This window comes from Grampus griseus (assembly GCF_964374135.1).
Source record: "Grampus griseus genome assembly, chromosome: 13".
NCBI classification, from domain to species: domain Eukaryota; kingdom Metazoa; phylum Chordata; class Mammalia; order Artiodactyla; family Delphinidae; genus Grampus; species Grampus griseus.
The window spans coordinates 19724732-19738294 of record NC_139007.1 but is presented as its reverse complement, the minus strand read 5'-3'; the positions used below and the strand labels follow the sequence as shown (position 1 = coordinate 19738294).

Below are 13563 nucleotides of genomic sequence, written 5' to 3'. Positions count from 1 at the left end.
TCTTGAGCTCCTTTGCCTCGTTCATCAAATGGGGATGTTATTGACTAATATCTGCCCTCCCTAAATCATGAATTGCCGTGATGATCAAATGAAATGATGGCTGTAAAAGGAACTGCAACTGGAAGAGTCAAGAAGGGCTGCCCGGAGACATGTGAGGTGACTCTGAAAGAACAGACAGGTGGGACTTCCCTGGTGGCGCAGTGGTTAAGAATCCACCTGCCAGTGCAGGGGACACGGGTTCAAGCCCTGGTCAGGGAAGATCCCACATGCCGCAGAGCAACTAAGCTTGTGTGCCACAACTACTGAAGCCATGCACCTAGAGCCTGCGCTCTGCAACAAGAGAAGCCACCGCAGTGAGAAACCCGCGCACCGCAACAAAGAGTAGCCCCCGCTCGCTGCAACTAGAGAAAGCCCGTGTGCAGTAAGGAAGACCCAAAGCAGCCAATAAAGAAATAAACAAATAAATAAATTTATTTTAAAAAAAAAGAACAGACAGGAGAGATGTGGTACGAGGTCATTTCAGGGAGAGGAAATATGGATGCAAGAGAGACAGACTGGTTTCCAGAGAACAATGGGTGGTAACTAATGTCTACAAGGCCCAAGGTGTTAGGGAAGATGGGCCTGAAGAAGGGCTGGATCAAGAAGGACTCTGCGTCCAGGTTAAAGAACTCACATTTTAACCCGGGATGAGCTGTGCTGAAGTTGGATCTCTAATCGTTTCCCTCTCTCAAAGAATCAGCAAGGACAGGAGCCCCCTCAGCACACACGGTCACATATTTTTTTACCATAGAGTAAGTTTAACACGGACAGACACTAGGGAAAGGATCAGCAGGGCACTGCTTATTTCAGAGAATTTTTGCTACCAAATCAAAAATGTTCTGTTGATCACAGACTTCACACCCCTTAAGCCATAGAAACAGCTTTATTATAGGAAAACTTCAGTCACTTAGACAATCAGATAATCCTAATTCCTGCCATGACCAATGGTCCAAAACCACAGAAAAAGCGTCAGTTCTCTTTCCCAAGACCCTATTAATTCAATCTTCAGGTTTAAAGATCTTCTTCGAAAATCATAGAACAATGATGGCTTTTGAATTAGTGACACCTCCTCCCAAATTAAAAATGCTTCTGTGAAACAACTTCCACATAGCAGACACCGAGGTGGAGATTTTCACATATAATGTCCCTTTTAATTCTCCTGAAGACATGGTTTCTTCTTTAAATTTAATATCATAAAAATCAATGAATAAAAATCAATCTCATAAAATCAATCTCATAGTATCTTTTGAGATAATTAGCATAGCCCAGAGGGTTTCCCCCCCAAAATGGGAGTCACTAGTTTAGAGGGAGAGAGGCCTCTCAGTGGCTCCAGCCACTATCTACCTTGCTACCCCTAATCTTTGAACTCCTGTTTTGAAATGTTCTCAAATCTTCATTCATGGTGATAGTACTGTTTTCTTTCCTTCTTTTCACTAAACTCCAAAAGAAATGGCTGGTCAGCCCACTCAATATATAAATGCATCTCTCTCTTTTTTTAATTGTGTAAGTAGCCAATAGCAAAACACATCCTCCCACAGAGTTCTGAGCTGCAATTCTTTTCACAAAACTCTGGCACCCAATAATGCCAGAGGGAAATAAATAATCCACAAATATCACTGAAATAGGTCAGGGCGGACAGATGACTCAACCATCACCATAACTCTTAGGTGCAAGCTGAGAGTAATAAATTACTTTTCTTTCACCTTCTCTTGTCAGCAACTTGGTAATGTGACAAAATTCTCTCTGAGAATGTACAGACTTAAGCTTTTGTCTCTTCCACAATATTATAAGTACATTTTCCCTCCCTCAGACATCTCCAGGTAAGGAGGTATAAAATACCAAATAAAAGGTGACATTAAAATTATTAGCCAAGTTTTCAGAAGTCAGATAAACTAAACAAGAAGTTTCCAAAATTCCTGACTGCTGACTCTGAAAATATTTCAGTAAAAGTAGCTTCTGGGAACAGTATGGTTTATAGTTTCACACTTACTGACTCTTCATAGCTTGAAATATGTCTAGAGGTTTTTATTCGTGTCAAATTCTCTCCATGAAGCTTTGATTACTTTAAGAACTACCTTCTCTTGAACATACCTCACTTCTACAAGCAGGTCTTTGGCCTAACTTTTTGTGTTTGTTGTAGTCAAAGTTAGTTTAGGAACAAGGAATAAACACAGTTCAAGCGAGTTCAAATAAAGAGGGCCTCGCAGGACATGGAGCCATCCAAAGTCAAAGCAAATACTGTCTCAGCCTCTTGGTCTATTTCTTTATCTAAATCTCTCTCCCCACCAATCTCCACACTCCCCCACCCCACTCCGGCTTCCATCTGTTTCTCTGTAACTGCTGTAGTATCTGGGCTGCAGATAGAATTTCTTATTCATAGTTTCTCTAACTGCCCCCAACTTTAGCTTGTAGGTGGTTTTGCCTTTAAAGGCACTGACCTTGACCCCAACATTACACGACCTCAAGATTCAGCACCTACCACAAACTGAGTCTTTTGATTCAAGTTGGGTTTTTTTTTATAGCTCTGCTCCTCACAGAATTTTCCTCTGCTATAATCACTTTATGTTTTTTTTAAATGTTACTTACTTATTAATTTTTTTTGGCTGTGTTGGGTCTTCGTTGCTGCACGCAGGCTTTCTCTAGTTGCAGTGAGCAGGGGCTACTCTTTGTTGTGGTGCAAGGACTTCTCAATGTGGTTGCTTCTCTTGTTGTGGAGCATGGGCTCTAGGCACATGGGCTTCAGTAATTGCAGCAAGTGGGCTCAGTAGTTGCAACACGCAGGTCCTAAAGCGCAAGTTCAGTAGTTGTGGCGCATGGGCTTAGTTGCTCCGCGGCTCATGGGATCTTCCCGGACCCCAGGGATCGAACCCGTGTCCCCTGCATTGGCAGGTGGATTCTTAACCACTGCACCATGAGTGAAGTCCTGATTCAAGTTTTTGAGAGGAAGAATCTTTGGCGAACTTGCCAGACAATGGATTAAGTCCACTGGGAGAGGTGACCACCATAATCCAAACAGCTTAGCCAGGGGACAAGGTCACATGGGCACTTAGGCACATCCTTGCAGCAGGGCTATGTGTCAATGGGATGTAGTTGCAGAGACAATAATATGGCAGGGCAGCCCCCCCAGTGTTGTTTCAGAAGTATAATTAGATTCACTCGGAAAGCTGATGATTCATGTAATTCTTCCATTATAGCCCCAAAATGGCAGGAGCTGGATGAAAACACGTGTCTTGGTAGCACTGGGCACATTAAGCCCAGCATTCCCACCTCCGACATGCTCTTGGTCCCAACAGAGAAATAAAAACCCCCAAGTTAGTAAATACTTTCAGACACAAAGTACCTCTCTGCTTACTCTAATTATGACATTGGATTTAGATGAAGTTTCTCCTGAAAAGCAAAGCAGTTTTTAGAAATACTGCTGAAGTATTTCAGACCATTATCTTGTTACTGGACTTCTTTCTTTTTCTTTAAAAAAAAAAAAAAGTACTCACCTAGTGCTTACCTGAACTACTTAAATTACCTGAGCTTCTTAAACATTTAACTTTAATGTTAAATAAAATTAATCAAATCCAGTAATATGTTAGGTGTAGGCTTTTGCTTTTGCTGCAAGCATGGCTGACCCCTCCCAGGCTCTTGACATACACCTGCCAGACTAGTGGGCCCAAATTGAGCAAAAGGCCTGGAACAAAGGTGGCAAGCAGCCTCTACCTGTCCTGGGACCCTTGCATCCTCCACTAGTCGCCCTGCTCTTCCCCTGTCTGGGGAGCTCCCTCCGGTTTCTGAAGCCCAGCCTGAACTACAGGCTCCAGACCCTGCAGCCCAGCTGGAGTCCACTCCCTTTTGTTCAGGCCGACTCACCTGCATCCCCAGTGCCTGGGTCTCCTGGCCCACCTTCCTGAGCAACGCTGCCCGAGGCTCCCGGTTTCCGGACACAGAGTACCTTCCATGAACTCCAAGGCCTGTCCACCGTGCACACCTCCTCACTCAGTCCTCACACCCACTTTCTGTATCACATCTCACACCCACCACCGGGTGATTCTGGTGACTCCAGATTCCGTTTCCCACCCAGGTTTGTGATGCTCTTACACCCATCCCTGTCCAAATGCCCTGTGCTTCCAAATCCATGGCAACTTCTCCTCACACTAGATTCCCAGTTCTGGCCCCTCCTGCCTTTTCATTTATGGGACTAAGTGATGTTATCGAGTTAACATATCAGAGCAATTAGTTCCTTTGCCTAAAATGAGAAGACAAAGGGCTCACTGAACGTACTACCTGTGACTCAGCACATTTAGCAGACTGGCCAAAGCATGCACACCTGGACAAGGGAAACTGAACTTATGAAGAGACAGCTGTGGAACATTTCTGTCTGCTTCTAAGAAGATGCCAACGGGACCCGTGCTTCCTCTACAAATTCCACAGGCTGCTGATAGAAATGATAACACAGTTCACCAAATAAAAAGACCAGAAGACTGAAAAGCAGAGATAAAGGATGGTTTGCTTTTTCAGATTCAGATTTTAAACTGTATAAGCAATTACGTTTAAAAACTGAATGTCTGAAAAAATATTAAAATATGTATTTAAAACTTAGATCCCTGTGATTTATTTTATAACTGGTAGTTTGTACCCCTTAATCTGCTTCACCTACTTCACCCTTCCCCCACCATTTTTCCCTTCGGCAATTACTAGTTTGGGAATACTGTCAATATTTTGTGATAACTTCATATGGTGTGTAATCTATAAAAATATCAAATCACTATGCTGTACATCTGAAATTAATATAATACTGTAAGTCAACGATACTTCAATAAAAATAAATTATAAAGTTAAAATTAAAATAATTACCTATACCTAGAGTAGAATGCACTCTAATGTTTAATTAAACATTAATTTAAGTATTTGAACACTTTATTTAAAAAAATAAAATAAAACTTAGTCCATCAAGTAAACTCACTTGGTAAAACTGAGCATGTTCTTTGATGATAATAATGCTCACATCATAGAGAAGAAAAATCATTGTTATGAATTGTGACTTGAATCTTGGACGTGACAAAGGAGAACTTCTGTTAATTGCCTGAGAGAGAAAAAACTTTGGAATATTAAGTCTTACTGGGATCTCTCCCGTTTCCTGTATCCCATTTTTTAAAGTCCTCCATGGGATAATCCAGAAAAGATTTCATATCTTTTGGAAAGTACTATTCTCACTTCATTATATAGTGAAATTTTTAATAACCTTTCTAGCCTTAAGTCTTACTTAAATGAGAATAAAGTAATAACACTGGATAAGGGAATGACAGAATGTAGGTTAAGTTAAAGAATATTAATAGCCCACACATTTTATATACCTCTGCTTCAGGTATATAAACAAATTTGAGGAATGAGAACATTTTTCAACAACCATTAAAGCTGAAAAAATCTCTTTGTCAAACAAAGAGAAGTCTTGAGAGACTAACTGTATTAGTCTACTAGGACTGCCATAACGAAGTACCACATACTGGGTGGCTTAAACAACAGAAATTTATTTCCTTACAGTCCAGAGGCTAGAAGTCCAAGTTCAAGGTCTGGTTTCTTCTAAGGCCTCTCTCCTTGGCTTACAGATGGCCACCTTCTTGCTATGTCTTCACATGGCCTTTACTCTGTGTGCACACATCCCCCGTGTCTATGTGTCCAAATTTCCTCTTCTTATAAAGACATCAGACATGTTGGATTAGGGCCCACCCCAATGGCCTCCTTTTAACTTAATCACCTCTTTGAAAGTTTTACCTCCAAATAGTTACGTTCAGACTTCAACACATGAATTTTGGAGGGACACATTTCAGCCCATAATCCTTGTCAAACTATGTTTTTTAAAGTAAGAATTAATAACTATTAACCAAGCTGAGTTTTTTAAATACAAGGGAAACAGTACTCCAGTAGCTCAACAGTCTTACCCTGCTGGATCCTCAAAACAAACATGAGTGATCCACGTCGAGCCCCCTGAGGTCACAGAGCAGATACAAAGTGTTGACTTCACTGGTGTGGCTATCAGAAAATACCCTAATTCACAACGCCTTATTGAGTTCTCTACATTTCCAAAATGGATGCTGGGGGTGAAATCTTTTGTCATACATGCATTCTGATTTTTAATTTAGAATAAAGATTAGAGTAACGGGTACAGATTCTGATCATAAATTCTTTTTAAACAACTTTACACCAGGTCCTTACAGATTTTAAGTCTAATGTAACATAATCTAAAAGAAATGAAACAGGGTATTAAAACTTCTTGCATTATTCAACGATAAAAATGTACCATCAAAAAAAGAAAAAGCCTTAATTAAAAAAGCAAATGGGATAAAATATTATCAGTAATGCAGACAAAAAGTAACAAAAGTATACTAATAATTTATTATAAGTCAGAATTAGTAATGATCACATCTAGAAGAGGGTAAGAAATGTTACATTTATGAATAAGAATTAAAATAATATATAAATTATAGATAGAAAAATAAAGTCCTAAACATATGGAGAAAGACATAGATTCACAAACAAATTTAAAATGTTTTGCACTCTGGAACAAAAAATTAAAATTACTCTAAAATATTGAAAGGACATGCCAACAGGGATTTTAAATCACAATTAATGAATACATAAAACCGAGCAAATAAACTGAAAAATAATGTGAATATGACGAATAGAAGTAAATAAAAGAGATTTTCTTTTCTCTTTAAAATGAGTTCTTATAGAGATTTTGTGAAAAAAAACGAACAAAACAAGTAAAGGAAAAAATAGCATTAAAGATAGTTCAACTGAGCTATGTATTTTTTGCAATTCACTGGAAAACAAAGGATAATGCCATCCTTAAATGCATAGTTAAACTATGCTTTTAAATCACTGTGGAAAAAAATCCATTATAATCAGAACAACACATGCACAAAAATCTAACATTTAGATTCTTTCAAACAATATCATAAAATAAATTCTTTAAAAAAGTTTAAAAATTTTAACTCATAAGTACATAGATTGTTTCAATCTTTGACTTTTTGTTTCTCTGCCAACAAAAGACAGCAACCAAAATTAGGAAGTATTTTCCAAAATAAAGAACAAAAAGAAATAAGAATGGCATTCATATATTTGGCAATTCAATATTCATTAAATACTTCTGATCTGGCAGGCTTTGTGCTAGGCAGATACAATAATAATTGAAGTAGCAAGTTTTTACTGACTCTTTACTATGTGTTAGGCACCTGTGCTAAACACTTTTTATTTATTACCCATTAAATCTTCACCCAAAAAGCCTATGAGGTCAGTACCATACCCAAAGGCAAGAACAGATAGATGTCAGAGCTACACTAGGACCTGAGACATCTGACTCCAGGCATGAACTCTTCAGTGTCACTGCCAAGGTGCAGAGGACCCAGGACCAGCTCCTAGAGGGGTCATAAACGAGTGCTTAACCTGCTAGAAATGTTAATGATACAGTCAAGGCCACAGTGACCATGAAGAAAACTCCTTCTCCTTAATTTATTCATTCAACAAATATTTATTGAATGGCTGTTCTGGATATCAAGGGCCCGGCAGTTGACAAGACAAAGTCCCTGTCCTCATGTAATGTGCATTCACCTAAAGAAACACGCAATTAAAAAAAGTGCGCAATTTCAGTTAGTGATAAGTATAAAGAAGAAATGCACAGCATTTCAGGGAAGGCCTCTTTGAGGAGATGACATTTGGACAGAGACCTGAATCTCAGTGATGTGAGGACACCAGCCTTGCAAAGATCCAGGGAGAGCATTCCAGGCAGAGCGAAAAGCAGATGTAAAATCCCTAAGTCTAGAACAAGCCTGGCGTATTCCAGGTCCCAGGGAGAGGGAGAGAGTGAACATCAGATACAAGGGCAGAGAACTAGTGGGGACCAGATGACAAAAAACCTTCAAGGACAAGGTTAAGAAGATTTTTTAAAATCTTTTCATTTGGAAATAATTTCAACCTTACAAAAAGTTTAAAGAATAATAGTACAAAGAAGATTCAAATGGCTTTTATCCAGATTTGTATATTGTTAACGTTTTACCCCATTTGCTTTATCTCTTGTGGTGTGTGTGCCTGCGTGTGTGTGTGTGTACAATTTTTTAGAACCCTTTGAGAGTAAGTTGCATGCATCTTGGTCCTTTGCCCCTAAACGCTTCAATGTGTATTTCCTAAGAATGAGAATATTCTCTTAGATAATCACTATATAGTAATCAACCTCAGTAAATTTAACATTAATACAACACTTTTGTCTAAGCACCATGATCCAGTTCTATCAGTTGATCTAATGACAATGTCCTTTACAGCCTTTTTCCCCTCCAGTACAGAATCTTGTCTAGAATCAGGGATTTCATTAGTTTTCATATCCCAAGTAAAACATTACTTATCATGGGTTGGTCTAATCGTTCCTTGGAGAGTAGGTTCAGGTAATGGATCCCAGCCAGAACACTACCTGAGTGATATGTTCTTCCCAGGTTAGCCCATCTGGAGGCACTCAACGTCCATCTGCCCCTCATGTTAATTTTGATCACCCAGTCAAGGTGTATCTATTTCTCCACCGTAGTTACAATTTTTTCCTTACAATCAATACATCACAGAGACCATGTAACTATCCTGCCCTTCATCAAAATTTCCCTATAAATTCAGCATCCATTAATGAGTCTTAACTGAACCAGTCTGTACCATGATGGTTGCAAAATGGTGATTTTGTTGTCTCTTGGGGTTTTTTTAAATTTATTTATTTTTGGCTGCGTTGGGTCTTCGTTGCTGTGCGCTGGCTTTCTCTAGTTGCGGCGAGCAGGGGCTACTCTTTGTTGCAGTGCGCGGGCTTCTCACTGCGGTAGCTTCTCTTGGGGCAGAGCACAGGCTCTAGGCGCACGGGCTTCAGTGGTTGTGGCTCACGGGCTCGAGAGGACAGGCTCAGTAGTTGTGGTACATGAGTTTAGTTGCTCTGCGGCATGGGGGATCTTCCTGGACCAGGGCTTGAACCCATGTCCACTGCATTGGCAGGAGGATTCTTAATGACTGTGCCACCAGGGAAGACCCAAAATGGTGATTTTGAACGACAAGATTCCTTGCACGTTTACTGGTTAGTCCTTAGCATTCTATTGTAAGTAAGAGCCCTCCTCTCCCCATTTATACATGTATTTATTTACTTATCATCAGTATGGATTCATGGATTTCTATTTTTCCAATGGTATATAAGTCATTAATGTTTTTAACAATTTCAGAGCTCAAATTTCCCCCTTCTTCCCTTCAAACTGGTTCATATGTTCTTGTGATATGATCTCATTATTTCTGGGAGCACTCCTTTATACTTTCTGGCATAATGCCATCCAATAGGATTTTCTGCAATGCTGGGGATTTTCCATATCTATGCTATCCAATGCTGCAGCCACTGGCCCCATGTGGCTACTGAGCTTTTGAAATGTGGCTGGTGCAAATGAGGAACACATTTGTTAATTATATTTAATTTTAATTAATGTAATTTTAAATAGCCACCAAAACTAGTGGCTAACATAATAATCTAGCAAGATGAGATATTCTAGGATCATCTTTTAACCTACCCTGCCTCAGCCCTGGAATTAGCAACTTCTCCAAGGAGCCCTGTTTCCTTTCAAAAGGGAATGATATTAGAGACCAAGGTCTGATATACATACATAGATATTATACACACACATGTACATACATAAACTTGTGCACATATGCATATATACAGAAATAAATGAAAAAGAAATGAAGGAAACGATAGCAAAGATCAATAAAACTAAAAGCTGGTTCTTTGAGAATATAAACAAAATTGATAAACCACTAGCCAGACTCATGAAGAAAAAAAGGGAGAATACTCAAATCAACAGAATTACAAATGAAAAAGGAGAAGTAACAACTGACACTGCAGAAATACAGAGGATCATGAGAGATTACTACAAGCAACTCTATGCCAATAAAATGGACAATCTGGAAGAAATGGACAAATTCACAGAAAAGCACAACCTTCCGAGACTGAACAAGGAAGAAATAGAATATAAAAACAGACCAATCAAAAGCACTGAAATTGAGACTGTGATTAAAAATCTTCCAACAAACAAAAACGCAGGACCAAATGGATTCACAGGCAAATTCTATGAAACATTTAGAGAAGAGCTAACACCTATCCTTCTCAAACTCTTCCAAAATATAGCAAAGGGAGGAATACTGCCAAACTCATTCTACAAGGCCACCATCACCCTAACACCAAAACCAGACAAAGATGTCACAAAGAAAGAAAACTACAGGTCAATAGCCCTGATGAATACAGATGCAAAAATCCTCAACAAAATACTAGCAAACAGAATCCAACAGCACATTAAAAGGATCATATACCATGATCAAGGGGAGTTTATCCCAGGAATGCAAAGATTCTTCAATATACGTGAATCAATCAATGTGACACACCATATTAACAAATAGAGGCAGAAAAAACATATGATCATCTCAATAGATGCAGAGAAAGCTTTTGACAAAATTCAACACCCATTTATGATAAAAACCCTGCAGAAAGTAGGCATAGAGGGAACTTTCCTCAACATAATAAAGGCCATATATGACAAGCCCACAGCCAACATCATCCTCAATGGTGAAAAACTGAAAGCATTTCCACTAAGATCAGGAACAAGACAACGTTATCCACTCTCACCACTATTATTCAACATAGTTTTGGAAGTTTTAGCCACAGCAATCAGAGAAGTAAAAGGAATCCAAACCGGAAAAGAAGAAGTAAAGCTGTCACTGTTTGCAGATGACATGATACTATACATAGAGAATCCTAAAGATGCTACCAGAAAAATACTAGAGCTAACCAGTGAATTTGGTAAAGTAGCAGGATACAAAATTAATGCACAGAAATCTCTGGCATTCCTATACACTAATGATGAAAAATCTGAAAGAGAAATTAAGGAAACACTCTCATTTACCATTGCAACAAAAGAATAAAATACCTAGGAATAGGGCTTCCCTGGTGGCGCAGTGGTTGAGAGTCTGCCTGCCGATGAAGGGGACACGGGTTCGTGCCCCGGTCCGGGAAGATCCCACATGCCGCGGAGCGGCTGGGCCCACGAGCCATGGCTGCTGAGCCTGCGCGTCCGGAGCCTGTGCTCCGCAATGGAGAAGCCACAACAGTGAGAGGCCCGTGTACCGCAAAAAAACAAAAACAAAAACAAAAAAACTAAAAATAGAATTACCATATGACCCAGCAATCCCACTATTGGGCATATACCCTGAGAAAACCATAATTCAAGAAGAGTCATGTAGCACGATGTTCACTGCAGCTTTATTTACAATAGCCAGGACATGGAAGCAACCTAAGTGTCCATCAACAGGTGAATGGATAACGAAGATGTGGCACATATATAGAATGGAACATAACTCAGCCATAAAAAGAAACGAAATTGAGTTATTTGTAGTGAGGTGGATGGACCTAGAGTCTGTCATACAGAGTGAAGTAAGTCAGAAAGAGAAAAATGAATACTGTATGCTAACACATATATATGGAATCTAAAAAAAAAAAAAATGTTTCTGAAAAACCTAGGGGCAGGACAGGAATAAAGACACAGACGTAGAGAATGGACTTGAGGACATGGGAAGGGGGAAGGGTAAGCTAGGACAAAGTGAGAGAGTGGCATGGACATATATACACTACCAAATGTAAAATAGATAGTTAGTGGGAAGCAACCACATAGCACAGGGAGATAAGCTCAGTGCTTTTTGACCACATAGAGGGGTGGGATAGGGAAGATGGGAGGGAGACGCAAGAGGGAGGAGATATGGGGATATGTGTGTACGTATAGCTGATTCACTTTGTTATAAAGCAGAAACTAACACACCATTGTGAAGCAATTACACTGCAATAAAGATGTTTAAAAAAAATGAACATATAGGAAAAAAGTTTTTTAAGAAAGAAAATAACTCCAGGGAGCAGAGCAAGTAGTCACGAAATCTTCAAAGTATAATAATTAATTCTTATCAGTAGACAAGAGAAGATATTGCATTTTAAATATAAATAGGAGACTGAAAAAACAAAGCACCATCAGAGAACAAAAAAGACATCTTGGAAGTTAAAAATACTATAGCAGAAATGAAGAATTCAAGAGAAGCATTGGAAAAATAAAGTTGAGAAAGTCTCCTAGAGAATAAAACCAGAAAATAAGAAATAAAAAAATAAGAAAATCAGCGGATCATTAAGGCAGGGGTGGGGGAGAGTGGCGGCTAGCAACTAAATAAGAGTCATTCCAGAGAGAACAGAATAAATATTCTGTGTTCTATAGCTTTGGTGTATTTTTATAAAATGTCTCATTTTTTTTAGAACAAAGAGAGAAGACATTTAAAATTCATAACCCTTTAGATTTGTCCATTGAGAAGACACTTCCAGACAAACCAGAAAGGATCATTCATATTCCACCTGCAGTTCCTTCCAACACACATTAGGCTCATTATTCAAACCAGGAAAGGATTACCAAGTTAGTTTTCTCTTTTCCAAGCTATGCAAAACAGTTTCAATAATCTAATACAATTCATATATATATATATATCCCCTACTGTTTTTATCAAAGAATTTCATCCAGGTTTGTCACCCTACCTCCAGCTGTGCCTGAGTATCACTAGAGTTCAGTCTCTCCAAACAATTCTCCAGTCCTCTGGCAGGTGTGGAAAGGGCTTCATCTGACTTCAGGGAGTGGGGCAGGAGTCCAGGGTCCTAGCTGTCTCTTTTAGACACTTCCAACCAATCAAGATCCTCTCCTCACCACAGAGGAAGTGTCTGGTACCTGCCTTCCACCCTGCTCCTATCCCATGTGCCTCTTATTGGAAGTAGACATTAGACACATCCCACATTTGTGTACAAACACAAATTCCTATGACCAATTAATTTCCAAAAGGGTTTCCCCCCAGATTTCTAGGCACAGATGCAAAAGGGCTATATTGACCGACAGACACTTATAAAAGACTAACTTTTTGTACAAAGGGGAAAGGCGCTTGTTTTGTCTCTTACAGACACACAGAGATGTGACAGCCTCAGTTTTTATAACTTCAGCCAACATCAAGAGCAAATATAGATCCATGGAAGTCCATTATGCTATTGATATTTTACCTTTGAAATTGTCACAGACCTTTAGATACTTCCACACACTTTTCAAAGGCTCTCCCAAACTAACCTTAGCTTTCGGTCTCTAAACTGGAAGACAGCAGGCCACCCAGGTCCTCCAGGCTCTCACCCTACACACAGCTTCCGGCAGCCAGACCAGATCGTTTGCAGAGCTCTGTTTAAAAACAAACAAACAAAAAAAACCAGCCTTTTAATCATTTAGTCAATTTTCACCCAGCATTCATGATTTATAGGAACAGATTCTTTTCGTTTCTAATTTTAAAATGAGAAAGACGTTTTAACCAGAGCAGGTCGGTGGCCATCAGACTTTGGCACATGAGCTCAGAAATGGAGCACACTTGCCGCTCTCTCATTAAACTTGAGGGTCAGTAATAACAGCATCAGAACAT

The 13563-nt window shown here is 39.4% G+C and overlaps 1 long non-coding RNA gene across 1 annotated transcript in view; it reads right to left on the bottom strand.

Moving 5' to 3' along the window:
- The window catches only part of LOC309831940, a 223059-nt gene extending 209780 nt beyond the window's left edge, over nucleotides 1-13279 (bottom strand). Inside the window, exon 1 of the long non-coding RNA XR_014297647.1 lies at nucleotides 13224-13279. This is a non-coding gene — a long non-coding RNA (uncharacterized lncRNA). The remainder of the gene's footprint in view (nucleotides 1-13223) is intronic.
- Between the last annotated feature and the right edge of the window lie 284 nt (nucleotides 13280-13563).